The sequence below is a fragment of the Poecilia formosa genome, unplaced genomic scaffold (assembly GCF_000485575.1).
Source record: "Poecilia formosa unplaced genomic scaffold, Poecilia_formosa-5.1.2 Scaffold123, whole genome shotgun sequence".
Taxonomy (NCBI): Eukaryota; Metazoa; Chordata; class Actinopteri; order Cyprinodontiformes; family Poeciliidae; genus Poecilia; species Poecilia formosa.
In genome coordinates, this window is record NW_006800062.1 from 887670 (window position 1) to 904559 (window position 16890).

Consider the following 16890-nt stretch of genomic DNA (forward strand, 5'->3'; position numbering starts at 1 on the left):
CACTCATTCTAGGGGGCCAGAAAATGTTTGGAAACCACTGGGGGGCCCAGGAGAAAAAGTTTGGGAACCACTGCAGTAGACGATGAATTTAGTTTAAAGCTTTTAGACACATCTTTGTGAATATTTCCTGTTTTTCTGAAATTGCTTCCATCTCTAGTATATATGATGTGCTCTTTTAAGAAATGCCCCAAGTTACATGCAGTAAATCTACACGAGCCAAAGCCACATATTTCTAAGATAATAGTCGATAAAAATACAGCAAAAAAGCTTTGAAATGAGTGAAGGAAAAGCTCATAAAATAACAGGATATGGACAACAATATCCTCTCAACAAAATGAAAATAAAAGATATTTGCTCGAAAGTCATCCTGACACCTGTTCAGTCTTCTCTGAGGGCACCAATGAACTGCAGTGACTCCATTTTGTCTGGCTGAAAGGAGATACATTTGGCTCCTTTGTAAGGAAGCCCTTCAGTGCAGGGACAGAAGAAAGAGCGAGCAGCTGCATCGCCTCACACGACGCCCGCCTCTCCCAACCCACAGATCACACCGAATACATCGCCACAAAGGATGTCAATTTGTGATTGCACATAACGCAGCTTCACATTCAGAGAGGCCTGGCCCATGCCACTCATTGCTCCTCTTTAGAAACCTTCGGTCCCTGCTGCACCAGTTAGATTGAGGAGGTATCTGGGGTACCTTTGGATTGGAAAAATAATTGGTTTCCGTAAATGGAAAGATGGAAGTGTGCGATCAGCCAAGTTTGGAAAGCAGAGTTTGCGTGCTTATCATACTGCACAGCTGCACACTCCGAGCTCTTTCCTGTTTTATGGTGCTTGGTGAGAAAAGGGACTTTATTTCTCAAGAAGCAGATTGCATTGTCGAATACAGACTCGAAAATATTATTATTTTCTTATTTGAGGGGTCTTTGTTTACCTTTGGACCATAAAAGCTTGTGCCTTTCATACAGAGATCCCATAGTAACAATGTGTAGCTGCTGATAGGCCACATTAAATTATATTAAAATCAGTAAATGATGAATACTAGAGTCAGTCTAGAGTCTCTCTATTCTTCCTTCAGTTCTTTAAAAGAAGCAAAGAAATAATTTACTTTTCTCAGATCATCATAGAATATATTTAGAATAAATCACTGCACGTTGTATTCTGTTAAGTAGTTTAAATGAAATAGAAAAACAGCAACATAAACAAAGATTCTCGACCCGTCCAATGTTTATCCATCTCTATGGGTTACAAAATGTGTGTCAGTGCCAAAAACTCTTGAGTTTGGAGGGGAACAAAGTAGGGAGCTCCTTAAAGTACCAAACTACCATCAGTTTCCAGCACCAGAACATAAAATTAGAAAACAGAGAGCCTACTTTGTGTTTTGCATTTGAGGTTTTGATTTACTCAAAGAACCAAATTAGACTTGGTTGATTCTTGCATAAAAATATAATACATATAAAATGACAAAATGGATATTTTAAGTGGTATTTTCAAGAATTCAAACAAGAATTACACTTCAGTGTCAGAAACTATTGACATTTATAAGACTTGGGGCTCCATTGACAGAGGACAAGAAGTTGTTTCAGCAAAGAGGCAAAGAAGGGCAGATTTAAGGACTTTGAAGGAAAGCAGCTAAATGAGGTGAAAGGTCAGATGCAGTGTGTTCATGAACACTCATACCCACAGCTTGAGAGGGCTAATGTGTACTAACAAGAGATAAAAACTAGTATAAAAATGTCTGGCCAAGGGACAAATCTCTTGACTGTTACTACATTAGGCAGATTTAGTTTTAACATGAGATCACCTCCCTGAGGCATAGTGTCTGCCATCTGGTAATACGCCATAGTCCTAAAAATAAAAATAAAAAAATCATCAGAGCACCACGCAGCTGAGAAATGCGTCACTTTTAAAATGTGTATTTGAGAACGAGGAGCACCGTGCTGAGGAATTTACCACGAGGGTGAGTGTATGAATCTTGTCATTGCTGGCCCTAAACTCCTGCAGCACGGTGAGCATATTAACGTCCCCATTGTTCACTTTTTTTTCTTTTCTTATTTTCCCCTCACCATCAGTAGTGGATGACAAAAGATGACCGAGGGATTGCCCCCCTGTCGGACGAATGGCAGGATGGCATCACTCTGTGGGCTATCCACCGGCAAACTGCTGCCACTGGAGAAACGGACATAAACAAATCTGCGCCCGCTGCTCCAATTTACTGAGCTTGCTCATCTCCCAGAGTGTGTAGTCATCTCAGAGGGAGGGGGATGGAGCACCACTTGCTGTACGAGGACGCATGGGGTCAAGGGTAAGAAGACATCTAATTCCTATCACCTATCACCTTAATTTGTTATTTTACTAAAGTGGTTATCCATCAGACAGGTGACCAACAGAGTAAGGGCATTGCTGCATAATTCAGACCATTAGGTGGTAATGCTGTATGATCTGCTTTACATAAGTCTGCCACTGTTATACTAAATACCCAACTCTAGTGATTTAATGAGAAAAGAGACAAACCAGGATGTAATATACCTGCGCTGCGGTGGGCTTTGGCTTTTTAACATAAGCTTCAAACGCTCCTTTGGGGAGCTTGAGAATTACTACGTTTTAAAAATAAAACCTGGGAAAAGGAGTGATGGGAAGTGGGGGCTCTTTGTAAGATTTAAATGCCGCACTTCGTTCTCTGCGACACACCATTGGTAATTTATTGCCCCAGCCATTACGGTTATTAGAAAACTCACTCAGGAAGACAAATGGCAGCCTGGCTGGTCGTTGGTCTTCCATCAGGGCTGACAGGGGAGACGTGGCACTCTTTGCTATTGACATTTCCAAACCTAAAGCCAAGCTCTTCTAGATGTATTGCGATTCAAAACCCATCTAATGAGCTAAATCACCCATACCCTCAGCATACAGCCTATTTTTATCTGCTTTATCAAAAGATGAGTAACCTGGTCAGCAACAGACCACAGCCGTAAGAGACAGCTATTTCATACAGAGATTTGGCTCTCTGCAGACTGATAGATTAAAATGAATCCTGCCATAAATACTTTCTATCACAAAGGGCCATTAAGAGAGAATGTTAGGAGAGTCTAAATGGAGGCTATTACTTTTGTATGACTTAAGGAGGAAAGGAAGTAAAGAGGGAGGAGATTTGAGACAAAAGTCCTGTGTGCCAATGTATTTTTTCAAATATAACATTTCTGAGGCCCATGAGTCATATTTCTCTCAGTGGCGCAGAAAGAATGACAAATGAATCCAGTTGTTTGGTAGCGATTCGATGTGAAAGGTGACATGGCTATCAGTGGCGGCTTTGGCCCCACAAAGACACCATGGACAAAATAAGCGCTTCAAAACAAAGAAAACACTGAAAGGTTTTTCAAAAAAGCTTCAGGTCATTTTAAACCAACCAATCTGCAGTTTTGATTGATTTGTAACTGAAGTTTAAGGTTACTGAAAGGGGCCATCTGCAACTGGACATTTCATACCAGTTATGTAACAATATGTACCCGTACTGGAGACATTTTGTTCCCGCTGTGACAGGTGATGATTTATAAAAATATCTATGACATTTGTAGAGTTATACAACTCTTACAAATGATAGCTATTGGCAGGAAGTCCTTCAGAGTTATTATGGTTTGGTCCAGAGTTACAGTCCCTCACATTTAGGTACAGACATCAGACCAATAGTTGTTACTTTAGTATTATTTTTATAATTCATCAAGCACTTAAACAGATTAAACTATGTGGGATTTGAACTATTAAAACCATACATACAGAGTCACATATTCCAGTTATTCCTGATAATTTTTGTAATTAAACTCAGAATTTTGTTACTCAAAAATGTTGATGTTACATTAGATCATAAAAAAAGACAGAAAAGTGTAAAGTTATGTCCATGTACTGTACAGACTTTGCTAAAAACTACATGTAAGAATCTGTTGTATCAACTAAGACATTCAGAAAACCTTCAAAACAATTAAATAATTACATCAAAAGTTACAAATGTCTTTTATGCTTGTTTGATTCCCAAATAGGTCAGTGTGTATGTGAGAAATGATCAATGACAGGCATTGGGTTGGGTTGCTAGGTACTTGTGACTTGTGATGTCATCATCAGCAGGTTTTTGAAGTGACTCGTTTCCGGACACCATAAACCAATAACCTATCACCAAAAAACAGCTGCATAGTTTTTTTTAGCACTTAGACTATTTGTAGAGGCAGTAGAAACTCAAATGGAAAAACATTTCTATGTCTAAAAACTGAATTTCACATAACTATTTTAAAGGTACTCTTTAAAATAGTTATTTTTACAGGTGGTCTTACGTATTTGCAGATTACCGTAGGCTTGCTGTTCTAAAGCAAATAAATTTTTTGATGATATTCTAACTTACTGAGATGTGGCTCAGTAACATACAAAAAATTAGTTAGATTTTTTTTGTCGGCCGAATATAAAAGAGCCAACAGAAAATTTTTCATTTCACATAAATAAACATAACAACACTGGATCTTTACTGGTCACAAACACAACATGACTTCATTGTCTTCTTCATGAGGCCGGAGAAAACAAAGTTAGGACTACGTGTCGTGATTCGTGCGCTCTCGCTGCGAGTCCCTTATTGGTGATATGTATTGGTTTAGTGAAGGCCAGGGTTCAGGGCAGACGGAGGTTAACTGCCATTCGCTGACAGCCCAGATGAGAAAGTGATGTGCACAGTGGGAGGTCACTGTGTCAGTCCGCCAGCTAACACAGGATCATTGGGAACTCGGCACGCTCCATTTAACTTCACAGGGCGTCCACTTCATACATGTTTCTCACACACACACACACACGCACACACACACACACACACCAAGGCCGTTGGTCCTGCAGCCTCTCCTGTGTGGCCTTGTAATGCTCCTTGCCTCCCGTAGTCTTTCTGCGAAGCTAAAGTCATTCTGCCTCATTAGGGTAATTGAGACAGGCTCTCTAGAGACTGAAGAGCAGCTAACTGCTGCCCACTCTCACTTTAGAAGACCACTTAATCAACCTCTTACATATGTGTCCTTTATGCGTTTTCTGTCTAATAACTCCAGTCTTCCCTCTTGTCACACCTTTCATTCACTTCTGTTTTTTTTGTTTTTTTTTGCCTTGCTTTGGTTCTTTTCAAGTCACAGCACAGTGAGGCGTCAGCTAATTGTCGATGAGAAAATGATCTCAGGAATTTTCATTTCCAGACTGAAGTCCCCTGATGTAGAGAAACCCTCTGGTCCGAGGCAGCGTGAACGGGTGACAGCATCTGGGGGGGAAAAAAATGCTGATGTGTGGAGGTTGGGAAGGAAAAAAGGAGGGGCTCACAATGAGCGAGAGAGAGGAGGAAAATTCACCACCTCAGCGATTCTGGGGGCCACGCCGCTCGGCGCTGACAAAGACACCCAGATTGCGGCCAGAGGTTGTCTGAGCGAGGCGAGGTGTGCCAGAGCACCCATCATGTAACAAGTCAGATTTAGCAATACTGCTGGGTCAGGTCAAACACAGATTGAAGCTGGAGTCACAGCAGATTCCACGCTGCTTGCCTGCTCTATCACTCAGCCATCCGAGCTTAAATTACTGGAGCGTCCTTCTTGCATTCAGAAATACAGACTAGTTTCTCTGAGAGGATGTCTTGGATACCTAGACGTACACAAATCCACACAAAATCAACATGAAAAAGATGTTAAAATAAGCTTCCTAATACAGCTAATGGTGTCCTATCCTCAAGAAGCTTCTGACTTAATCATGATTTCTGCATTTTATGGAGAAGTATTACGATGACTTGGCAGAAAAAAAGCAGTGTATTTTCTTTTTCTTTTCTCTGACAGAATAAAGTTGAATTATGACAAATAAACCAGAAAAACAGAGGAGCAAAAACTGTGGTGTTCTTTCCAAGTATGTTTGGTATGTGTCTGGAATCAGAGTCACATATGTGATGACTAAGAGTGTTTGTTTGTCAAACAGAAAAACAATCCCATTAAATCCTGTTCTATTGTATAAAGTTACTTCCTCATTAAAAAAGACATGTTGATTAGGTTTAATGGTGACACTTTAATTTTGACATTCCTTTAGTCTCATTTAAACATTAATCTTAAAATGGATAAACAGAAAGAAATACTTGATCCTCAATCTTTGTTTCTTTAACTCTCTGCTTGTATTTACATATATAAGCACATAATTATTACCTAATTGTAAATTTCTTCTGGCCTTGCTTTTCTTTTTTTTTTCTCCCCTTTAATGTTTCAGAGCCAATTTTATTGCCGGAAAAAGATAACCTTAGAAAATACGAACATGAGTTTTTAATTCTGATTTTACTTTGGAGGGAACTAGATATCAAATCTGAAAGAGTAGTAGCCTCCAAAATCCAATAACCGGTTTTACCATTTGTGGAGGCAACATCCGCCTTAAAATGCTTGTAATAATTAACTGTGAGCTTTTTTTTATACTTCACTAGGAATGAAATTAGAACCACTTATTTTAGCAGAATTGTTTGATTTTATCTCTCATCTCATTTAGATGTAAGTCCTTACTTTGACTAGGCCACTCCATTACTATGAGAAATTGTTCTGATTCTTCGAGCACCAAAGCCACCTTACGCTACTGCTGGCATGTTTAACCTTGATTATGTTCTTTTTTTGTCTGAAGGCCTTAGAAACAGTTTTTTAATTCTTAAAAGTCTTTAGGTTCAGGCACAATGTGTTGCATTTTGAGATATTTTATCCTACTTCATGTTGTCTGACAGGTTCTAAAAGTCAGGTGGTAGAAAGATCTGGGTGTTGCTAATAACATAGTTATAACACCACAGTTATTTCATGACTTAGCAATAGGGTGATGACTTTTTTACAAGATGAAGTTTGGTCAGGATGGTTTTCATTCCCTTTTCTTTCCCTACTTTTTCTCAGCTCTGTATCCACCAAACACAAAACAGAAAAGGTCTCTCTGTTTAATCTTCCGATATTTCAGTCTCTCTTTCTTCCTTTTTTATCATGAATCTCGTTTTATTTTCATCTTTCTTATTTTTGCCGCCCCACTTATCCACCTTCCTCCCTTCCTCGACTCTTATCAGCGACAGGCTGGAAGCAGAAGCAAGATAAGGAAATGTCCCGGCCAATACGAGCGGCTCTGGTCGAACACCCAGCCAGATTAATCATTGACACGTCCATCAGTTAACAAAGCCTAATGTGCCACTCAAACGGGAAAAGGGGAATGGAAACAATGGTGTAGATTTCTTCTCATCAAGCTTTAGCAGCTCCTGTAAAAGCGAGGTGGCACATATACCGCTTCATATTGCTTGTCACTTTAGGTGCTGAAGGACAGATTAATGAATTACAGCTGCCGCTCCACAAGTCATTTCCTTACACTCACATCACTCAGACAGATGCCCAGTCCACATTTACAAACATGGATGGACGATAAATTGGGCCTGCTTAATAACTCTGTAAAACAGAGCCTTTAATAACACTAAAAACCACTGCAGCACAACGGATTATGTTGCTAGAGGCTGTGTTTATACAAGGGATAATTCAGTATTTACATGCTGTTATTTCTCTGTAAAACAAAAACCAGATTGGGTTTTTTACTTACAGTGACACTGAATTATTTCTGAGCATAACATAGTCAGAAGCTGCATAAAGTTTTGAAGATGTAGCACTTTGTACTCTTATGTTTGTACTCAATGAATGTCATTTTTAACTGTTCTTTGTTCCAGCCTGGAATGGTTAAACAAATAAATGAATCTGCAACAAATTGTAAAAATATTACCCGCATATGTTGCAGAACTGATTTAGAAATTTGTGCCGATGATGAGTGGGTGAAAACTTCTGCTTTAAACCGTCTATGAAGCTTGAAGATGTGCAAAGTGGCGTCCTAGTTAGACTTTCTTCTTCAAGCAAGAAAACAACTGGGAGTTCTCCAGTTTCTACAATATCTATGTTATAGGAAACACAAGAATATTGAGCATAAATTAATCACAACCATCCCCTACATGTGTTGATGAAGCAGTAAGAAAAATAACTGCACTAAAGATTGTGTCACTTTGGTCCACAAAGTTTTTCGTTTTTCTCCCAGACAGCTCCCGCTGGCTCAATTAACTATTGATCAGAATTGTGGAACCGAGTGTTAATAATTAACAAAAGCAGAGATAGCATCTGCAGCCCAGCAAACAACTTCAATACCGAGGCATCTATGTTTCTGATCGATAGGCTGCGGACGGCATGTGCAGCAGCCACCAAGAGGACCTCTTCAAGGTGGCCATGGAAACAGAGAAAGTCACATTTTATCAGACGTTGCAGCTGTGTCAGCAAATAACAGCTAAGAAATAATCAGATGTTTGTCTTATTGTAGATACCAGTGTGTGGAAAACTGTCTCTCTTTGACGTTTGAGTTATTATTAATCATCCAGCGTCTAGAAAAAAATGAAATATGAAGTACTGTGAGAAAAATATCCCATCCCCTACAGATTCCTTCTGTGACAATTTATTTTATTTATAAGGAGAAAAGAAAATATCCAAACTACTAAATATCAACCTAAATATCATCAAATGACTGCAAACACTGGCAACGAGTCGTTTACGTCACTGTGGACCAATTTTACTCAATTATTCTTTGCAGAACTACTTAATTCTTTCACATTGAAGGCTTTTCAAGACCAGAACTTGACTTATATTGACTTAACTTATATTTGAGATGTTTATATAACTCTAAAGATGAACTTGAAGATGTGCTTTAGATCATTATCCTACAGCATAACCCAAGTGTGATTCAGCCTTTGGTCACAAACTGATGTTCTCCGGCAGGAGAGAAGGTCATGATGTGTTGTTTTCTGTTATTATTTAGTCTACTTTACTCACATTCTCAGTAAATCCAGGAGGATTTCTAAAGTCCTTACACTGGTTCCCTGTAACTCAGCGAATAGATATTTATGTTAGTTTATAAATAACTAAAATATTTAGCACCAAAATACATTAAACCCCAACTACAACATTTGCAAATAGTTTAAATCCACTAATTTGGGTTTCCCTCTAAGAATTCTTATGACTGCAAATTGTAAAGGTTCAAACACCAAATATATATTATACAGTGGAAACCATTTTAGCTCTGCTGCAGAAGCTAGCATCTATACAGTCTTACAGCTTTTGGGGAAACAGCCAATCAACACCAAGGACAACAAATGGTGTTCCTGGATTGGCTGATTTGTATCAAATAGATATTTCAGCCTCCCAAGATTTATTTTCTTTCTAACATCTTAGACATGGTCTATGAAAAAAATTGTGAGTAGGCAGATTTGGAGTTGTTTCACAGAAAAGTCCTTGAATGCTCAGATAAGTTGTTGTTTTTAAGTGTGCTGTACCAATGCAGAGTTATCAAATAAATGTGTGTCTGTGTTTAAAAAAGAAACCTTATAAGTCCGTTCAGCACTATTTCTCTGTATTGGATCAGTATCTGCCGATGGAAAACCCCAGATAACTACATCAATATCGGAGGTGAATAAAGTGGATCAGTGCATCGCTAATCTTTACTCAGGTTATCTTTTCCTGATATGTTCTGAATCATTTAATTGTGAAAAAGCAAACACAACTCAGAGAGCAGAAATACTCTGATTGTGGCCGTCAAAGTCCATGTAAGTAAAGACGTAGAAAACAGTGGATAGAATAGCAAGGAGGACCTGAGGGAAGTGCTGAATGGTACTGTGAGGGGATTTGAAATAGCGCCTCCAGGTAGCCCTATTTGAATATGAATGTCTGCCTTGATCCACATCAAGGGCATTGACAGGGGCACCTCTATCTACATGTACCTCCGCTGGATGTAGTCATGTCTGTGTATCTGCAAGTGTGCACAGTGGATTGCTCTGTGCAGTCATCATCCAGCGCATTATTCCAAGGTACTTTGTACAGCACATTAATCACAGGGACCCTTGAGCACATCCAAGGATCCAAATATCCCGACCTTGAGGTTACAAGAAAGACATTAGTCCTGATCCATTCAAAGTATTGGAGACAGGGAGGGAAGCAGAGGGAGGAGACAGAAAAGCTTTCAAGGTAATGAAATTCTGCCATAATTTAAAGGAAAAGACTTGTGGGGACAAGCCTGGGCCGGAGTAAGACGGGGGAAAAAAATTAAATTGGATTTTTTTTCCTCCTTTATTTTAAATTAAGCTTAAGTGCATGTTGGGGGTAGTTTTTCTTTCTCGTTTTTTTTTCTAACAAAAGCATGATAACAGCATTAACTTTGAGAATGAATCGAATCATTTCCAAACCAATTAACCTTTGACAGAGTGAATGACTGGACAAGAATGAGAATGGGTTATAGTGGAGGGGGGAGATGAAGAAGGGCGGAGGAGAGCAGACAAAATCTCATAAAAAAAGCCTTTTACAGACCAACACACACGACCCATCAGTTGCTTTGTTGGTTGAACACAAAGCACATCTGCTTTACAAACATTCCTCAACATCTGGAAAACAAGAAACGGAGAATTAAAGAATCTTCCCTCTGCATTTCCAACCGAGCCTGACTGATAGTAGGAAGGGTCTGCAGTTAACCCCACTTATTATTTATGCTCTCGCTCCTTTTCCCCTATCTATTTCTATCCCTCGCCCACTGGCTCACACACAGCTGCAGCCGGTCCATTAAGTTAATTAAAGGCTCCATTTTGAGCTGCAGCCCACTAGCAAATACGAGTGCCAATCAATAGATCTCTGGCTTATTTTCCGAGAGGGCAGGGTGAAAGCATCGTTGCTGCATTCGGGGACCTGATTTGTAGCCTTGGCAGTCACACCATGTTCTTCTTTGTCTTGTCCTCTGTCTCTGTCTAGTTTGGTAGTCACCCTCCACTCTCCACCATCTCCTTCACCCTTCCCACTGTGATGTCATCTATCAATTCACGCTTCCCTCTTTACCCCCCAACCACCCTGGGCTTTCCCCCCATCTGTCAGAACGCAGTCACGGTCCCGTGTTTCCCTACGAGAGCATGCATGCATTTATTTTAGGCGCCATCTGCATGGAGGTGCCAGATGTGAGGGGCAGCAGCTGGGGATGGAGATGAAGGAGACTCAGGCAGAGCTGAGATCAACAGGGTGTCGAGAGGTTGAGATGAGAACGAACCAAGAGATGGAGGGAAGAAGTGGTTAACGGTAACTGATCAGCGATTTAAAGGTCACAATACACACACTCTGAAAAGTGTGTTTGAGCTGTAGTTCATGTTATGGACTTATCTACATTAATCTCACTTAACTCTTTTGGTTTTGTGAAGACAACTTACTTCTTTGTGTTGAATTAACTTAAAAGTTAACAGTGTTTAACTTAAAGGAACTTTTCGGTTCAATGTGATGTTCGTATTCTACGTCTGATGTCAAGCTTCACCAGGGACAGATCCTGGTGGCTCAGGGCAGAGCACCACTCACATAACGAGGCCCTAGTCCTCAACGTGGACGTCGCAGGTTCAATTCCCAGCCTGATGACCTTTGCTGCATGTTTTCCTCATCTTTCATTACCTACTTTCCTGTCTAACTACTCTCAAATAAAGGCTCCCTGAGCAAAAAAAAAAGATAATTTATTAGTTTATTTCAATATAAACTAAATGATTTGAGTAAGACTAACTGTAAATTAAATTGGGTAAACTTAATTGAAGCAATTCAGTTAGGTTGGTTCACCTACTTTCTTTTTCTAAACACAAAATCTTATTTATTTTTGTTCTAGTTTCTATATGAGTCAGAATAAGAACTAAGACAAATCTAACTTACAAGTAAGTTTTCAAAAGATATGGGAGTTTGTTTCAAATTATTCTTGAATATTGATTTAAAAAGTTTTAGTTTCACTGGCAGATTTTTTTCACTTAAGACATGGAAAAATTGTTTTAAGCGAAATAATCTGCCAGTGGAACTAGAAAATTTTATTAATATTCAAGCTAACATGCTACATATTATAGCATGCTAGTTTCCCTCTTTGAGTTAAAACTTACTAGGACTTGAGTGTCAGATCATGAGTTCAAGTCAAGTTTGAAGTTTTTTATTTTGCAGCTCAAACTGATGTAATATTTTGTGTTGACTTGGATGTATATTTTGATGGCTGATAAAAATGTGTTGCTACCATGTCTTTGTCTTAACGTAATTTATCAGAAGCTATTTCCCTTTCAAAGAATTAAAACACAGTGCTTCTTGTAGGCAACAATGTAACCAATCCATTTTAAATGCCTTCGATTCTGAAAATCAGACCTTGGTCACTTTCAGTCACGATCAGACTAAAGGCAGAATTAAAGAAGTAAATTGTTTAACATTGATTTCCTCTGAAAATCATCCTCAAAAATAGACGCTTCCCCTACAATGTGCTGTTCTCCACAAAATCCATTTTTTCCTATTGTCTCATGCTAGAGAAGGAGAGGAAGGCCCACAGGCTAAACAACCATCATCAGCCTCATGTGGCGTTCATGTGCTATGAATAATGGCTCGGGGTGGCAGGCGGTGGAGCAGTTCAAGATCCACAGACTAGCGCTCTCCGCTGGATACCTGGTCTCCAGCAGTCCCTTCATTCCTGCAGTCACACCAGCAGCCTGGAAGTGGCGCCGCTCATCGGGCTTCCTCTCAGCAGTAATTCACCAATTCTCTCCCTCCAGGGAGGCAGCCTCTGCATGTCTTGATGGTTAGCCAGCGTTGTTTGTTGGAGGCTGTTTCTTCCTCCTCCCTCATCAGCTCCCCTTTTCTCTTCTCATCTCTCATTTTCAGTGAGGATGCCTGCTGCTTTTTTCCACTTCTCTAATCTAAGCTCCCTCTCTCCCTCTTTTGTTTTCTCAGAGAAAGCCCAAAGGGGATTGTTCATATTCTCCCCTCTTATTGTTTTTCATCTTTTTTCCTTATGACACAGAACTATCCCCCCTGAGTATCCAGCTTTCTGTCGGGGAGTTTAGAAAACGCATAGTTAACCCCATTTTATTCTATCTGTTCAAAGGTTTCACCACAAAGCTCCACTGCTCACAGATGAGGAGAAGGTACGCACTCAACAGAATTAAAGAGTGGGTCATTTTCTGGAGCAAATCAGTGGAAAGGAGCCACACTTGCAGAACTGAGTCTGCCAAACAGCTGCTGTAAACGTGCAAAAAAACAGTTCTGCTTTAAACAGGAAGAAGTTCTAAGATTATTTTAGCTCAACATAGTGGTACACTTTTATGTGATTGTCCAAAGGCAGTCCAGTATTTTGTTCCTTTTCTTCTTAAGAACACAAAACCTTACTGCAAAAACACAAAATTAGACCAAATATCTTTGGTCTTGTTTCTAGTGCAAATATCTTAATACACTCAAAACAGGACAAAACTAACTTACAAGCAACCTTTCGTCAATATATAGGAGTTTAGGTAAATAATTTAAAACTGCCTTGTCATTATCCAATGGAACAAGTACTTCTTTCCCAATTTTAAGGAATTAGCTACTTAAGTTTTGTCTTATTTCAAGTGTATTAAGATAGTTTCATTAGAAACTGGACCAAAAATACGTGGTAAGATTTTGTGTTTTTGCAGTGCTTAATTGATCTCTATTTTTAATACATCAGTCATTCCCACTAACTAACTTTACAGGTTAATCTTAAATTATCACAATTTTAATTTAGTTCAGTAATTAAATTCAAAAAGTAAAACTTATTACCCCCAGTGACATATTTTCTTTTTTTAAATTATTGTTAATCTTGTAACTAATGAGCATCCCTAATTGTGTCCCTCTGGAAATTTGAACATTATAATGAAAAAAAAAAAAACCACTTTTTAATATAGACATGTTATGTTATTTAGATGTTATGACCTATACATTCACAAGGACTTCATAGTTTTACAGCATGTATTCAGTGACATCATCTACGTATATCTGATAGTTTACAGAGCGCTGTATGTAAGCATATCAATGGAAAGCTTAGTGGAAGGAAAACATCTGCATATGTGAGAGCAGGTCGCAGGTGTAAAAAGTTCAGGAGGAAAAACCCAAACTTCCTGCAGCGACTCTTCAACTCATTCATGGTTTTCCCTCAAAGATGGACTTGTTGAGTTCCAGCAAAATGCTCTTTTCGGAACTGTGTCCAAAAGTCTTAGCTTCCTAAAATATTGAGAATGAGAATGGTGAGTTGACTTCTGGAGTTTAGTGAGTAACAGCTTCTGTCCAGCCTCTTAATAAAAGAAGATCTTAGGGTAAAGTGAAGCTCCAGAGATAATTTGGATTTCCATTCCAGTGACCACAAACATTTTTGTTTCTTACAAAATGCTTACATGCTTCTCTAAAACTACACCTGCAAAGCTACTCAGGTCTGCAGAAGGTTCCTCCACCTCTTCGCTTTGTTTTGGCTCTAGCATTTGCCAACAACTGTGCGACTTTATATAAACAGGTGTGCAGGATGTTGATTATGTCTAATGAATTCAATTAGGCAGTAGTGGACCCCAGTCAGGATGCAGAATCATCTCATCAACCCCTGGTTGAAGTCAGATGTGCCAAAACTCATTTTCAAGCATAGGGGAAATGCCTAACATTCCTAAGACAGAACAAGAGTTTTTTTCTGTAAATAGTCACTGATTTTCAATATGGTTTAAAAGTTATTTTTTTTGTTACATTCTCTGTATTTCATGTTTCTGTGCGAACTCTGCATATTTACATACTGTAGTGAATCCATTGCAGTTTGCTCTATAACAATACTGTCTCTATATTTTGTTTAAACTAAATGATAAAATAGAAACGACGTGTTTGAATTGACTTCATATCAAAATGATGCATGTATTTCCTTCCGTGTAGTAAAACACCTTCCAATATACCATCAAAGATAAGAAACATAAAAATCCAAATCAAAAGATGGGTGGGAGGAGAGAAGTACGGACTCCTTCTCATTGCTTTTCCGCCATGACATCATCCTTCTTCCACTCCTCCGTTTGGCTGTTTTTCATTCTGTGTCTCTTCGCCTTTTTTCTTGGAAATACACCCACACTGCATTTCTCAGGCACGTGGGCTCTCATCGTCGGTCACCCCAACCACCTCATTTTTTCAGTCCTCCCTGCTCTGCAACTCTCTCTCTCTCTCTGCGTAATTCAATCATCCCAAGGAGATAGATATCCGTCCCCCAGGAGCGCTTACGCTCTCCATTTCCTAAAGCGCTTGATCAGATTAATTGATTGTCTCTTCCCCCCACCCTCGTCTGCGCGGCCCTTTCTGCCGACCGAATCCCTCCGTGCTTCTGGAGGGTGTCCGAAAACCAAGTTTGCATCGATGTTTTTAAAAAATGTTTGTCTTCATAGGCAGTACGGGGTTCGTAAAAGGACAAAAGGGGATATAGATAAAGGTGACATGGGAGAGTGAGCCGCTGTAGAAACCAAAAGGGGGAATTTATGCGTAGGACAAAACAAGCAGGAACACAGGAGACGCAGAGCTGAACAGGAGATCAGGGAAACGATAAAGCAGATAGGCGATCAATGACATGAAATAAACAAGACTGTTGAGGAGGTGTACATGTGAAGTAAATGTCTGTGCACCATGGGGTTTGGCTGCAAGCCTGGGCAGCACAGCAGAGGGTAGAGATGGGAGAGCCAAACAAAGCCCACAGGGAACACGGAAAGACCTCAACTCATCCATTATAACTGGAAGCCAAGCGGCTGCCATGTCTCCTGATTGCCGAGTCCCTGCGGAGTTCCCCCCCTCTGCCTCGCTCGCCCCCTTTTCACCCTCTATGTCTCCCTTTTTGGCGCCAGGTATCGCAGTATTACAGCGCTGTTCCAGGCCTTTGGCTTCTACGCGGAGACAGGGGCCAAACACACACTCAGACCGTACACCTGCTCTTCCGTACACACAGGCACAAACACACAGCCACACAAATACAAATAGGCAGGGATAGGAACTCTCTCTTATCTACCTGCCGCACATGTTCCCCATACGTGTAAAGCTTTTACCTGAGCGCCCCATTACAGTTCAGGCTTTTTCCTCTGGAGAGCCAAATTACCTTTCAGAGTCAACCTTACCTTTTTCTACTTGCCCTTGATATTTAGTTAACTTGCATTTCCTCTGTACGTATAGAGTCATACACAGCCACACACTCGTATTGACAACAGGCAACTCTGGGAATCTGAAAGCATGATTTATATCCTAATTTTTCCTATTTTCTAGTCCTCTCAGTAGCTATAAGTGCCTATAACAATATTCCCCTAAGAAGTGGAGAACTTAATTTAAGTTTCTCAAAAAGATATGTTGAAAACTAGTTTCTGCTGGCTTGCACTATAAAATAATCTGCGATACTACTAATAAGATATTTTAATAGGAGTGTTTTGTTGTTGTCCAGAACTGCTGACAGTTTTCCCCCCATAAAAGTTTCAAAAAAAGTTTAAACGATTACAAAAGTGAAATCAGAGTTTACTTTCTTTATCAAAAAAAAAAGAAAGAAAAATACTTGTTGGGTAGCAGACCTTGAGTTTATTTGGTAACTGTTATACTGGTGATTAAGAAATAAAATGAGGCTTAATTATATCAAATTAAAAGACAACAAAACAAATGATTGAGAACAAATAATCATCCTTGTTCTTTTTAAGATACTGTGAAAGCATAAAAAATTTTATCAAATGGAGACGATTACTTCTTCAATGAATTTACGTAAAAAAGGTTTTAGGAACTGGAAGAAATTAAATAATGTCTTTAATATATAGAGTATTTGTTTCTGAAACCAAATAATAAATCTCAGAATGAGATTAGATGGTTTTCTCTCTCATCCTTCTATGTGATGGGGTTTTTTTTGTCTTATTAATATCCTTTTAACACACTTCTCCATCATATCTCTATATATTCTTGTATCTGTACAATGTATTTGTATTAGCCAGTTTAATTTCAATGCTTTCAAAGTATAGTAAAAAAAATAAAGTAAGAAATAAATACATAAAATACA